We start from the raw sequence: 12,889 nt of genomic DNA, 5'->3' as shown, positions 1-12,889 counted from the left end.
GAGGTAAGGGTAACTCGGGAAGGTGGGCAGAGCAGAGATTAAGATAGGGATCTGATAGCCAAAGGTAGAGGGTGTTTAGGTGATCTGACCAAGGTAACACAGGTAGTCTGCACCACCGCCCCCTTCCCACTAGCTTTAGCCTAAGCACGGCCAGGTAAGGGGAAGATCCTATTAGTTAGCAAGGAAGTTTGCGGAAGCTCAGGGTGGTCAAGGAGCCAAGCAAAGAGGAAGGTCCACAGGACGTACACAGTCGGTACTAGAAGTGCCATGCCGCTCCCCCATGTCCAAAAGGGGATGCGGTGGCTTGCTTTCCAGCTTCCTAGACCAAGGAGCGTGAGGCCCAGGCCCTCGCCGCTCCCTTGATACCCGCATACCAACACCGGGGGTTTCATCTCGCAGCGCTACCACGCCCCGCTCCCGGCAGCCCTCCCCTGGTCTCCGACCTGCACGGGTCAGGGTGGGAGCGCCCGGCCACTCCCTGCGTTCTGGGCCGGGCTACAGCCCACGTGCGCCGGCGGCAGCGGCGGTGACAGCCGGCCCCACGGGGGCGGGGCGCGCTCCGTGCTGTCCTGTCATTGGCCGCGCCGCTGTCGGGGGCGTTCCCCAGCCCGGTCCACCGCGCGGCGCAGAACCGCAGGCGCTCGGCTGGCTAAGCCTGCGCGGGGCCGCCTCGCTTGCTCCCAGCTCCGCCAGTGGCCCGCGGGGCCCGATCGCTGCGCCCGCGGCCAGGGCGGAGGCCAGGCGCTGACCTGGAGCCGGGCAGCCCGTGTGACTTTCGGTAAGGCGGGGGCGGCGCTGGCCTCCGGGTGGGGAGGGCGGGCAGGCGCGGGTGGGGACCGTGCCAGCCCCGGCTGGACTCTGCGGCTTGTCCGACGCCCGGGAGTCAGGTGCGGCCGCAGCATCCCCCGCCTCAAACCCACCCGGCTGGGCGCACAGCGAGCAGGTGGCGCTGCCGGGAAGCCCGGGGCGGCCCTGGCCGGCCTCTGAACCAATTAGAACGCAATAAAAACCTCCCACCCGCACGCCGAACTACCTCTTACTCCGCTCCGCAACACCCAAACCCTGCAGTTCCAAGCCTAGAAAATCCCAAGCGCCACAACGGGGTGGGAGTGACGCGCCTGCAGTGCCGCCTGTCACTGGGCAGAAGACCATCCCCAAACTTCCCAGGATTGGGGCTCCGAGCCTTGCACGCCCCGTTCCAGCTCTTCACTGGGCGCCCTTTTCCCCCTCCCTTGTCCCCTCCCTCTTCAGTAACAGGAAGTTAACTTGGGCCAAATGTCAGTGGCCTGGCAGGCTGCGGTCTGGAGCCGAGTCGGGATGGGGTCGTGGCAGTGGTCCCGGGGCCGCAGCACTGTCCGCTCTGCATCGCGTCCCCTGCATCCCCAGTAGCCCGCGCTCGCTGCAGGCACAGGAGCACCCCCGCGGGGTGTCCGCGGCGCCCGCCCAGTGGGTGCCTGGCTGGTCCCGGGGAGAGGTGGAATCTTGCCCACAGCGTCTAAGCCGCTGCTGGACCAGACGGGGCAGGTGGGGTTAATTTTTATTCACCGCCATCCTCACTGGCGGAGCTGGGAACAGCCTTTGCTGGATGGGGATGAGGGGATGTGGAAACCAGAGTAAAGGTATGTCTCCTTCCACATTGTTTATTCTGAGGCCTGGGTTTTTGAGGCGGAAAGAACTTTTATCTGGAAGCCTGTAGGGCCCTGCCAGGCCTACAGCAGTGTGCCAGCTCTCTTGCTGTCATTGTCGCCTGTTAACTACAATCTACAATGATTTTGGTGAAGAATAAAGTCACTAGCCAGGCCCCTTGTGGGCAGGTCCCACGGGAGAAAAGCCAGAGGCGAATTGGCCCTCCAATGTTTGTGCCAGGTTCCCTGACCCCTGCACCTACTCTGCCCTGCTCCCCGTCTCCAGTGGCAGTCGACCTAACAAGTGGGCCTCCAGTCTCCAGGGCAGCCATGCGCGATGCCGTGGAGACTTTAATACAATAAGAACTCACTTTTCTTCATGCAGAGGGAAGGCGGATTTATTAAGTGCTTACTGGGCAACAGGTCTTGTCTTGTGGCACTTTTGCAGCCAATTTCATGGTTATTCTCCAAAAACGCTAAGGGTTTTGCCCTCCCCATTTTAGAGATGGGGAAGGAGGCTCAGGTATGGTAGGTGCCCAAGGTCACACAACAAGTGTCTGAGCCCGGTCCTGGCCCTGTCATTGTAAGTCTAGTGCTCTTGTTTCACGGCTGTGGGAAGTGGTGTGCTGTGTGCAGGACTATGGCCCCACAGCGTGCTGACTAGAGCCTCCCAGCCTCAGAAAGATGCTCTCTACCAGGATTTCAGGGGATGCTTCTTTGGCAAAACAGTTGAAGTGACCCAGGTTAGCCAAGTTGTTCAACCTGTAAACCCCTTATCCTCCCCCTGGTCGAGAGTAGTGGATAGCGTTGGCCAGATTGCTATGGGGAGGGATTGGGTGCTATTTTGGAAGCAAGCCTGCTTCTGCCATTGACCTGGCCTCACCTCTGAGAAACTGGCTTCTGGTATAGTCTAGGAGGACTGTGTTAGCTGAAGTAACCTCTACCTTAGGACTGATTCTAGTTTTGTGGGGCTTTTGGGGGGGCGCTGATGTTGGGGTGTAGTGTTATAGTTGGGGGATAGTTGAAATCCAGTTTGAACATACCTCTATAAAAACATGACATCACTTTTATCTCCACCCCCCTCTTCCTTCAGGCCGAGGGCTCTGGCTTTCTGCTCATCCCCTCTTTCAAAAGAAAATCACGATAAGTCATGATTTTCATGACTTATTTTCATGATGTCATGAAAATCATGAAAACTGATACTAATCAATTGTACTTTAGTATAAGTCAGCTTTTAAGAACTATGCCTGGTTGTGGCTGTGGCCATTGGAGGCCCATTCCCAGGCTGCAAGGAGCAGCCATATGATCCCAGATTCCTTCTCTGCCTATAATTGGGGTATGTTTCTATTCTCTCCACCCATGTCTACACGCACACCTGGGTTTGCCTCCCAGCCCTTCCCACTGCTGAAGTGTAGAGGTCTTGTCTTGTTGGTGGAAGCCTTGGCTCTGGCAGGACGGGACGTGGTATGGGTAAAAGAATACCTCGGTGGAACATTGCTAATCCTAGACGCCCTCTGAGTCTCTGTTCTTTAAAGAGTCAGAGAAGAGAATACTGTTCATCATGCTGAGGTGTTTCATTCTTTACATCATTCTATTGTTTCATTTCACCTCTGAAGAAGTAAGTGGGGTTAACTGCATTTTACAGATGAGGAAGCTGAGACCCAGAAAGGTTACAACTTGGCTGGGTGTGGTGGCTCATGCCAGTAAAACCAGCACTTTGGAGGCCGAGGTGGGAGGATTCCATGAGGCCAGGAGTTCAAGACCACCTTGGGCAACATAGCAAGACTGCTGTCTCTAGTAATGACAACAACAAAAAAGGTTACAACTTGCCTGCATCACACAGCATGTATGAGTGAGGTTTGAGTGTGGAGAATTCAATGCTATGGGAAGCAGGAAAAGCCTGTGGCTGTGTCTGAACTCTGGAGGCTTGGCAGGTATAGCTCCTCTGCTGCACAGTTATCTCCCTTACCCGCAGTTTCACCTTTTGAGGTTTCGGTTACAGTCAGCCATGGTCTGAAAATATTATAGTATTTTGAGAGAGACGGAGACCACATTCACATCGTTTTTATTATAGTATATTGTTATAATTGTTCTATTTTATCATTAATGTTGTAATCTCTTTATGTACCTCATTTGTAAAGAAAATTTAATCACTCTTGTATGTATAGGAAAAAACACAGCATATATAGGGTTTGGTGCTATCCAAGGTTTCAGGCATCTACGGGGGGTCTTGGGATGTATCTCCTGAGATGAGTGGGGCTACAGTACTTACCCTTTCTCACCCTATATTGTAATTATTTATGAACATGTCTTCCCACCTCACTATGAAATGGCATTTAAAACACTCATAAACTTGGCAGATTTATTTTCTGGTTTTGCAAATCCTCTGTGCTTTTTGCTCTGTATTTTGTTAGCCTTTATTCGAGCTGTGTCCATGAGGGTATCTACCAGAATGTATTGCAGTCCTCTCATCAAAAATATCACAAACATTTTCACATACACAAAATCATAATAGCTTCATCAGCCCCATGTACTCGTTGCCCAGCTTCCACAGTTATTGAGATTATGCCTGGCTGGCTTCCTCTCTCTCTTTTTCTCCCTTTCCCTCTGAAAGGAATATTTATTCCTGAAATATTTTAAAGCAAATGTCTAATGTCATGTCATTTTGCTTCTATATAACCCAGTACACAACTCTTTTAAAAAGGACATTCTCTTGCATAACCACATTTCACTACTGTACGTATTAACAGTGCTTCTTAGACGTCACCTGTCCACCTTGATTGTGTCAGAAATGACCTTTAGAGTTGGTTTGTTCGAATAAGGATCCAGTCTGTATGCTGCATTAGGCTGTTAGTCCTTTTATGCCTGGTTTTAGTTTGGAGAAGCGCCCCCTCTTTAACTAGCCATTACCCTCTGTGTTAACTGCCCGTCTCCCCCACTACATAGGGAGTCCCTTAAGACGAGCCCACCTCTTTGCTGTGCTGGATCCTTAGCACTGAGCGCCGTGTCTGGGACACGCAGAGGCTCCATAAGCATTTGTCCAGTTGTGTCGTAGCTACTCAGGAAATGTGCTTTGAATTAATGAACCCAGTCATGGATTTGTGTGACTAGCAGTGCATGTGCTTAGATAAGAGGTTTTAAAAAAAATGACTTGCTTACGTGTCGACGTTTCCTCAGCACGCGTCAGTCTGTAAACATCCTAAAATAATAGAAGAACTATTTGCTGCTCCCCCTCCCCGCGCTGGTTTGTGGTGGGGAGCCCAGACAGTTGCATTTGTGCCTTGATCAGCAACTGGCCTCCACAGGTCACATGTGGGGCTGACGGAGACTGAGGTCACTTCTGTCCAAGCTTTGAATTCCACCACAGGAATGACCATGTTGTGACCCAGAAACTTGGCCCTGGGCTTGGTGGAGACCACTCACCTTTTCTTCTTCTGTCTCTGGACAGTGCTGCTTCTCCTGTGTCTTCCAGAGCCTCCTCTAACCTGCCTTACTCTTGGGCAAGTTGTGGTGCCTTCTTCAAATCACTATTCATCCACAACTGGGGCAGGTACTGATGGAAAATAAGTGTTTAAAACCTTCAAGTGTCTTGTCTGAATTTGTTCTATAGAGTTAGTACCACCACTGGCACCTTTGTGGGTGGCCTAATGAAGGAGACCAGAGGCTCAGGAGGGCAGGAGAAGTTGTACCTGCTACTCTTGAAGTAATGGACTTCACACCTGGTTCTCTCACCAAATGTCCTTAGGGGTGCTGGACACCTTGATAGGCATCTTTTACCCATCCAGTAATGGCCCTTCCCTGCAAACAGCCCTCAACATGAATACGTGGTTTGTTTGGGACGTTTTTTCTTTTTTTCCTTTTTATCACAGGCAGGCTTTTAGTTTTTATGTTTTAATTTTAGTAGAGACAAAGTCTTGCTATATTGCCCAGGCTGGTCGCAAACTCCTGAGCTCAAGCAACTCGCCTGCCTTGACCTTCCAAAGTACTGGGATCACAGATGAACCACTATGCCTGGCCCAGCCTTTTGCCCTAGGAGAAAATCTAATGAAGTTTTAAGTCTTCTGACTCTGGATGGCAGTGTTAGAGTTGACTTTTTCCTTTATCTTTTGCTTTTGAGTACTTTTTTTCAAAGTTTTTGTAGGACAAATATTTTATTTTTATAACGGAAAATCCAAATATGTATTTTCTTAAAAAAGAAGACTTCTTTCAACTAATTTGAAGTAGGTAGACAGAATTATACGTGTATTTGGAGTTATATGGGCAGATAAAGCTGCAGCACTATTGGGATTTCGATATTTGCTTGGATCGTTATTTTCACGATGAATATAACCTGACTTTCTAAAAGTTAGAAAATAAAGAAAACTGAGGATTGGGAGACAGGAAGCTATGAAACCCATGTAGCCCTACCCTCTTTCCTTTATTTATTTATTTATTTATTTATTTTTTGAGACGGGGTCTCGCTCTGTCGCCCAGGCTGGAGTGCAGTGGCGCGATCTTGGCTCACTGCAAGCTCCACCTCTGGGTTCACGCTATTCTCCTACCTCAGCCTCCCTCGTAGCTGGGACTACAGGCCCCTGCCACCACGCCCGGCCAATTTTTTGTATTTTTAGTGGAGACCAGGTTTCACCGTGTTAGCCAGGATGGTCTCGATTTCCTGACCTCGTGATCCACCTGCCTCAGCCTCCCAAAGTGCTGGGATTACAGGCGTGAGCCACCGTGCCCGGCCCCTCTTTCCTTTTCTGCTTCTTCCTTTGCTATCCCCAGATGAAATCTTTCTAATGTTAGGCTCTTGATTTTGATTTTTTTTTTTTTTTTTATTCAGGAAGATTAAGCCCTCAGGGGAAGACAAAATGACGCAGACTGCCAAGACAAGGCAGGGCAAAGTTCCACGCTCCAGTGGCCTGTCTTGTCCTCTCAGGAAAGTGCCCAGTGACCAAACACCCTGCTCCCTCACTTTGGGATGTCTGGACTCCTCCCTCCTCCAGTTTCTGTTTTCCTCCCTACACCCTCCCCAAAGGTAGACAGCATGGCTGGCCTGGGCTGATAAGGCTTCTTCTTCCTAAAATATCGATCACATGGCCTCAGAAATTCAGAGCTGGTGGGAGTGATAGGTGACTCTGGCCCTCTGTTCATGAGCAAACTTTCATTGCAGGATTGGGCCAACCACGGGGTCTGATTTGGAGATGCTTCCCTTCTCTGTCAGCTGCTCATGTCTCAAATGAAGAGCCTTTTGTGATGACCATGTATGGAATAGTGTCTGAAGTGCCACTGCACTGTACCTGTCTTTGCGTCTAAACGTCACTGCCGTCATCACAGGACAAACTGCCCATCTCAATGGTGTCTGGCAGTGAGCTGTGTGTATGCGGATAGTGCTGGTGTTTTTAGAGTTGAACATTTTAGTTTGTTCTTTATTTGAGCTAATGTTTCTCTCACCTGAGGGTCAGGGTAATTTCATTACCTTCCTCTTTCTCTCAAATCCCCACCTCCACCTTCACCTCCCAGGCTTGGTTAGATTTCTTTTGATGAATGACAGAGGTAAGGGCAGGCACAAGAACAGGAGCTGCGCTTCCTGCTGGTTTGGGGCTCAGGTTTTTCTCCTTCACTGGGCGGGAGAGGATGTCTAGTGCAGACGTTCTTTCTGTTGGCAGCAAGAGAGGGCAGCAAGGGGGTGGACGGTGGTCCCTGGCCCCTGAGCCATTGCAGCAGCAGGTTTGTGGGACATCTCCAGACCCAAGGTCCTGACGCACGCAGCCTGGAAGCCCAGAACATGCCAGAGACATGAACGGGAGTCTAAGAACGCCCTGTTCTGGCCTTGCTGTAGCAGTACCAACATGTCGAGGTGCAGAAACTACTTCTTTGCTCCCGTGACTCTGAATGGCTGGCCCAGGCCACTTATCTGAATACTGACTTATCTGGTGAAGTTTTGCGGGATCTCAGTATATAGTTTGTTGGAGCCAGGATAATGAGGTGTAGGGGAGGATGAAGAAGCAGCTCTCACTAACAAGAGCTGCCCTCTGAAACAGAGTGGGCCCGGGGTCTGCCAGGAGCCTGGTTGCTGAGCCCTCATTGGACAACTGTTCATCCAAGATGAGCAGAATGGGGGTTGGGTGCTGTGTGTAGAGTCTGTGGCTGCTGTCAAGTCAGCTCCATGTATCAGGACAGCCAGGCTTTGCACAATCTGATGCAAAGGTAATAAGATCAGGATCTCCCTGCTTGTAGGAAGGGGTATCTGATGGCTAAATGAAAGGAAAACAGAATAGAGAAACACACAGAGGAATTTCTGACCTCTTTCCAGACACTTAGGGAGAGGATTCACTCAGTCTTTTTCATCAGGGAATGTCCTGTGAGGCTTATGCAGTTGGAGCTTTGGGGACCATGGGGTCCATGTCGGGAGAGCTTCCCGGCCACATGCCTGGAGTTGCCACACATTACTGTTGTGAAGGAGGAGGAGGAGGAAGCACTGTGTGAAATTTCAGGCTTCTTCTGGATTCGAGGTTTGCCCCAACAAGAGGACCTAGAAGGTCTTACTTGGGTGTGTTGGTTATCTTGTATCTTGGACTTTCTTAAAAGTGACTTACCCACACATACATACATATATGTGTGGTACTCATCCCACACATGAATAGATGCATAGGACTTACCTTCACACACACACATAGATGCATGGTAAGATATTCACTCAGTACAAAGGAAATTGAAGGAAAAGTACATCTCCCTTCTTTCCTTGTCCTCCAGCCCTCAGTTCTTACCTCTTTGGCAGCTGTTGTCCCCAGCCCCCTGTGGATCCTTCCAGACATAGTCTAGGCATGACCTGGTGCCTGTTCCCCTTCTGCTCTTCCTGGGGCCTGCTAAGAAGCGCCCAGGATGTAAAGAGACAGGGCCCACAGGGCTGCAGAGACTTGGCCATTGTCTCATTTGGCCAAGGCCTAACTATTGCCCCTTCCACCCTACTCTGCCAGCTATCTCCTTTAGGAGTTCAATTTGTGTTCAATTTAGGGGTTCAAAGAGCCTGGACTCTGAGAATAAACCTCAGGGGCATGTTGTGGATGCAGGTGATATAGGCAAAAACAAAAAGCACTAAGACAGACCTGGGCTCAAATCTGAGCCATGTGGCCTTGGGCAAGTTAATGAATCCTAGTATTTTAGTTTACATAAAGGAGGTAATTATACCTATTTCAAGAGCTTGATCTGGAGGCGAAATTAAAATATTTGTGAAGTACCTTGCATGGATATGCACTCCAAAATGTCAGGGTTTTTGTTGTTGTTGTTGTTTTGTTTTTTCACATTTAATGAGTGACCCATTGCCAGAATGAATGACACTGGTATGGAATTCTCTGGATGGCTTTCTGAAAATCCTCTAGGTGAGTTCCTGAGCTTTTCTTTCCCTGCAGAAGGCAGCCAGTTCTCCATTTTCTACCAAGTTCAGTTGGCCCCACTACTTCCTTCTCCCTGTGGGGAGCCAACCTCCATCCACCCCAGCCACTGGACACCACCTCCTCCTCTGCCCTTGACCCTTGAACCCTCCTCTCCATTTCCCTGGGCCCTGGGTTCCCCCCTCCTCCCCTCGTGAACAGGATGCTGCCTGCTGCCTGGAGAGTGCTGTGGGCTGTTTATGGCTGCTTTCTGGGGTGTTTATGTTGTATCTCTTCAGAAGCTCCTAGCAGATGTCTGTTTATTTCTGAAACTTCATCTACAGCATGAGAGGAGAGAGGCTATTTTTAAAGATCTTTAATTGGCATGGCTGCACAATACAGCTTAGATTGCCTCCAAGTTTAATTCTTCATCACTCTTATGCTCTATCCATTATGAAACCCTTCAAATCCAGCCTTAGAGACCTTATATGTCCTGATTTTAGACCAGCACTTAAATTTAGCAGATAGTTGTAATCTCTAAAAAAGTTAGGCCAAGGAGGTGAAGGCAACCGGCTGACTGTCTTTTGTCTAGGCTGAGACAGATGGCATGAATGAGAGCATAGAATGCAACACCCTCCCCCAACTTCTGCCCCTTCTTTCCACCTGCAGTGGTTGAGGCCGGCCCTCATATGCCGCCTGCGGATTGGCTGGGAGATCTCTAGCTCTCCCTTTCCCTTTGGACTCAGGTGGGGCTTGAGATGACAAGAGAGTGGTGTAGTTTCAGATGACACTGACCTCCCAGGAGGGAGGAGGCCACAGAGGCCATGAGTCACAGAGCCTTGGGATGTCAGGTTGGATGGCCTCATGGGATCGTCTAGTTCTCATCCTGGCCACCTTGTTTTACCTATGGAGAAACTGACACTCGGATGCTTCCTGACGCTGAGTGGACAGAGAGGTGTGTTTCTTGCTTAAGGTCAACCAGCCAGGTCAGAGTCAGGTCTCTTTTCCATCTACCATTTCCCACCAGGCTGTGGTCCTTGATCAGTCTAAGGCAGCTGTGCTTACAGTTGGCTGCCTTTAATGAAGGACAGAGCCTCATCCTCCCTTTCTAAAGCCTCCCACATTCTTTGAATTTATGCTGTGTACACTTGTAGCACTGGCTGGTCTCAGTCCCAAGATCTTTTCTTATCATAAACACCTCCCCTAGAGCCTTGGCGCTTAGAATTCCCACCTTTGTTCCCAGCCCTTGTCTGCAGAGGCCCTTTGTTAAAAATACAGAATTTAACTGGGAAGGACCATATGTTGACAGAGATGAGTTTACCTTTGATTAGCTGTCATCCAAGGGCTGAACCTTGAGAGGATGGGGCATAGGATGAGTCATCTGGGAACAGGAGGAGGAGGGAATCCTTGGAGACGGCAGATAGGGTGCTAGGGGCATCAGTGGCCATAGGCCCAGGCTCGGAGCTCACAGTGTGCAGCTGCTGGGCTAGAGTCCCTGTGATGACTGGTGGAAGCTGCCTGCTCTCCTAACTCACGGAGGGAGGTGCATTAGACAAGCTCACCTGTGGCTGAACACCGAGACAGAGTATTGAATGTCCACAGAGTCCCACAGTAGGGGAGCCAGGGGAAGCTTCCTGGAGGAGGTAGAGTTTGTAGATTGAGAAGGGTATTGGAAGATAGTTATGATTTCCATAGGCAGAGATGGGCAGAAGTAATGGCACAAAGAGATGTAGAAAAGTGAGGGCACAGTCAGGATACCACGTGGTAGAAACGGGGCTGCCTAGGGAAGCTGAGGTTGGAATCAGGCTGCTCTGAGGCATGGAGGGACCTGAGTTCTGGGGGTGGTATGGGTGTGGACTGAACCCAGCAGACTGTGGGAAGCTGTCAGAGAGGGATAGTCAGAGTCATCCTTCAGGGCCCTGCCCTCCGTTCACGGGAGGTGCACACTGCCAGACAGCTGCCATTCCCCTGGACTGAGGAGGGCTGTGGGGAACAGGGTGGGGGGCAGTAAGACTGGGCCCCCAAAACTACTTTGTCTGTATCCTGGCTTTTGACCCACAGCCTTTTTGTGAAGGGAGTCTGCTTGCAAAGTGTCGTCTTTGGTTTATCAGGAGGGCAGCCCTTTTTGGAACTCCTGGTTAGGGTCTTAGGATATGGGACATCCTTCACGTTCTGCAACTTGTGTCCCCAAGTGTGGCTGTGTGAGCTTTGGTGACTCGACTCTGTGTAGCAAACAGCATCTGTTCCACTTTCACCACCTCGCTGCAGGCTAAGCCCTTCACGCCGATCCTTCTCCTGCCTCAAGGTCAATTTGAAGGGAATAAATAGGGCAGTCAAGGTGCTGAGCTCCTCTGGGGGCTACTCCCGGAGCAGGAGCAGGAGTTCTCTGTCTGTGTGTGAGGGAGGCAGCAAAGCTGGGGTGGTGCAGGAACCCAGGTGACCACCTCCTCCAAAGAAAGCACCTTTGGAAGAATTGGCTCTGTAGGAGTCAGTGGCTCTCAAAACATTTGTACCATCATCTGGAATGATGCTGATTCTCTCCCCTGCACAGCCTCACAATCACCTGAAGATCCCCTTCAAGTGCATCCTGCCCTGGGTTTCCTGTGTGCACATTGAGTTTCCTTCTCTAGTTGAGGAGGGAGTTTGGGGAGGCTGGCAAACCTGGAGCCGGACTGAATGGCCTGGGCAGGTGGAGCAGGTAGAGGGTTGGTTGCCTCCCAGCCCTCTGGCCATCCTGGCCACAGGGAGGTGGATAAAGGCTGAGCTCAGCTTCTGCCTGCTCCCTTGTTAACCTGGCAGGTGGGAGGCACCACAACCTGGTGCATTTTCAGCTTTGACATTTGAATGGGGCTGGCACCTGTTCTCTACCATGTATGTCTCAGGAAAGCTCTTGCTTTATGTGATGGAATAAATTGTTCCTGCAAGCAGCAAATGTAATGAGTTTAGTGCAATTGATGGGAGGTTTTGATGGGGTTGTGGTGGGGCACTGAAATTGGCTTGCTTTCTTTTTTGTCCTAGGATCAGTGCTACCCATATGAGAACAAGCTGATTTGTTCACTGATTGATAAATTGATCGCTCAGTGCATTCATTCTGTCAACCAAGATTTTTGGAGTACTCTCAGTTTGAAGCATACTGTCACAGATGGACCATGGGTTTTCAGTCACTGTAAACATTGGACAAGCCACACACATACTATCTCTGAACCTTGGGTTTGTCCTCTGTAAAATGGGAGTGGTGCTACTTACCTTACGGGGAGGTTGTGGGGATTAAATGGGGTAATGGACGTAGCACACCTCTCATGGTGACTGGCACGTAGTGGCATGCAGGTGGGCTCTTCCCCTCTGGCTCATTCCTGAATTGGCCCACAGGAGTCTTGGAGCACAGATGCAGGCAGGGTTCCTTGTTGCCACAGGCCTCGCATTCAGTACTGGCCCCTAAGTGCCTTTTACCTTTAATAACTTTTTATTTTATTTTTTTAAAATACAGAGTCTCGCTCTTTTGCCCAGGCTGGAGTGCAGTGATACAATCTCAGCTCACTGCAATCTCTACCTCCTAGGTTCAAGTGATTCTCCTGCCTCAGCCTCCCAAGTAGCTGAGATTACAGGCATTTGTCACCATACCTGGCTAATTTTTGTATTTTTAGTAGAGACTAGGTTTCTCCATGTTGGCCAAGCTGATCTCAATCTCCTGACCTCAAGCGATCTGCCTGCCTCAGCTTCTCAAAGTGGTGGGATTACAGGAGTGAGCCATTGTGCCTGGCCTGCCTTTAATGACTTTTTAAAGGGAATGGCTCAGTCAAAGCACCTGTGTGTGCAGTGAAGAAAGATGGGACACCTTTCTCTTCCTGGTGAGAAGGTCTTCTCACACCTTGGAACTGCAGGGCTGGGAGAGCCTTATCATCAACCCCACTG

The 12,889-nt window shown here is 50.3% G+C and overlaps 1 protein-coding gene across 15 annotated transcripts in view; it reads left to right on the top strand.

Annotated features, from left to right (window-relative positions):
* The first annotated feature begins 620 nt into the window (after window positions 1–620).
* The window catches only part of LOC111555030 (F-actin-monooxygenase MICAL2), a 254,364-nt gene continuing 242,095 nt past the window's right edge, over window positions 621–12,889 (top strand). For all 15 annotated transcript variants that reach the window (XM_023230812.2, XM_023230818.2, XM_023230820.2 and 12 more), the window contains exon 1: window positions 621–778. The gene's annotated coding sequence lies outside the window, so the exon portion shown is untranslated. The remainder of the gene's footprint in view (window positions 779–12,889) is intronic.

The sequence above is a fragment of the Piliocolobus tephrosceles genome, chromosome 13 (genome assembly GCF_002776525.5).
Source record: "Piliocolobus tephrosceles isolate RC106 chromosome 13, ASM277652v3, whole genome shotgun sequence".
Classification (NCBI taxonomy): Eukaryota; Metazoa; Chordata; class Mammalia; order Primates; family Cercopithecidae; genus Piliocolobus; species Piliocolobus tephrosceles.
This window is presented reverse-complemented; position numbering and strand designations above follow the sequence as displayed.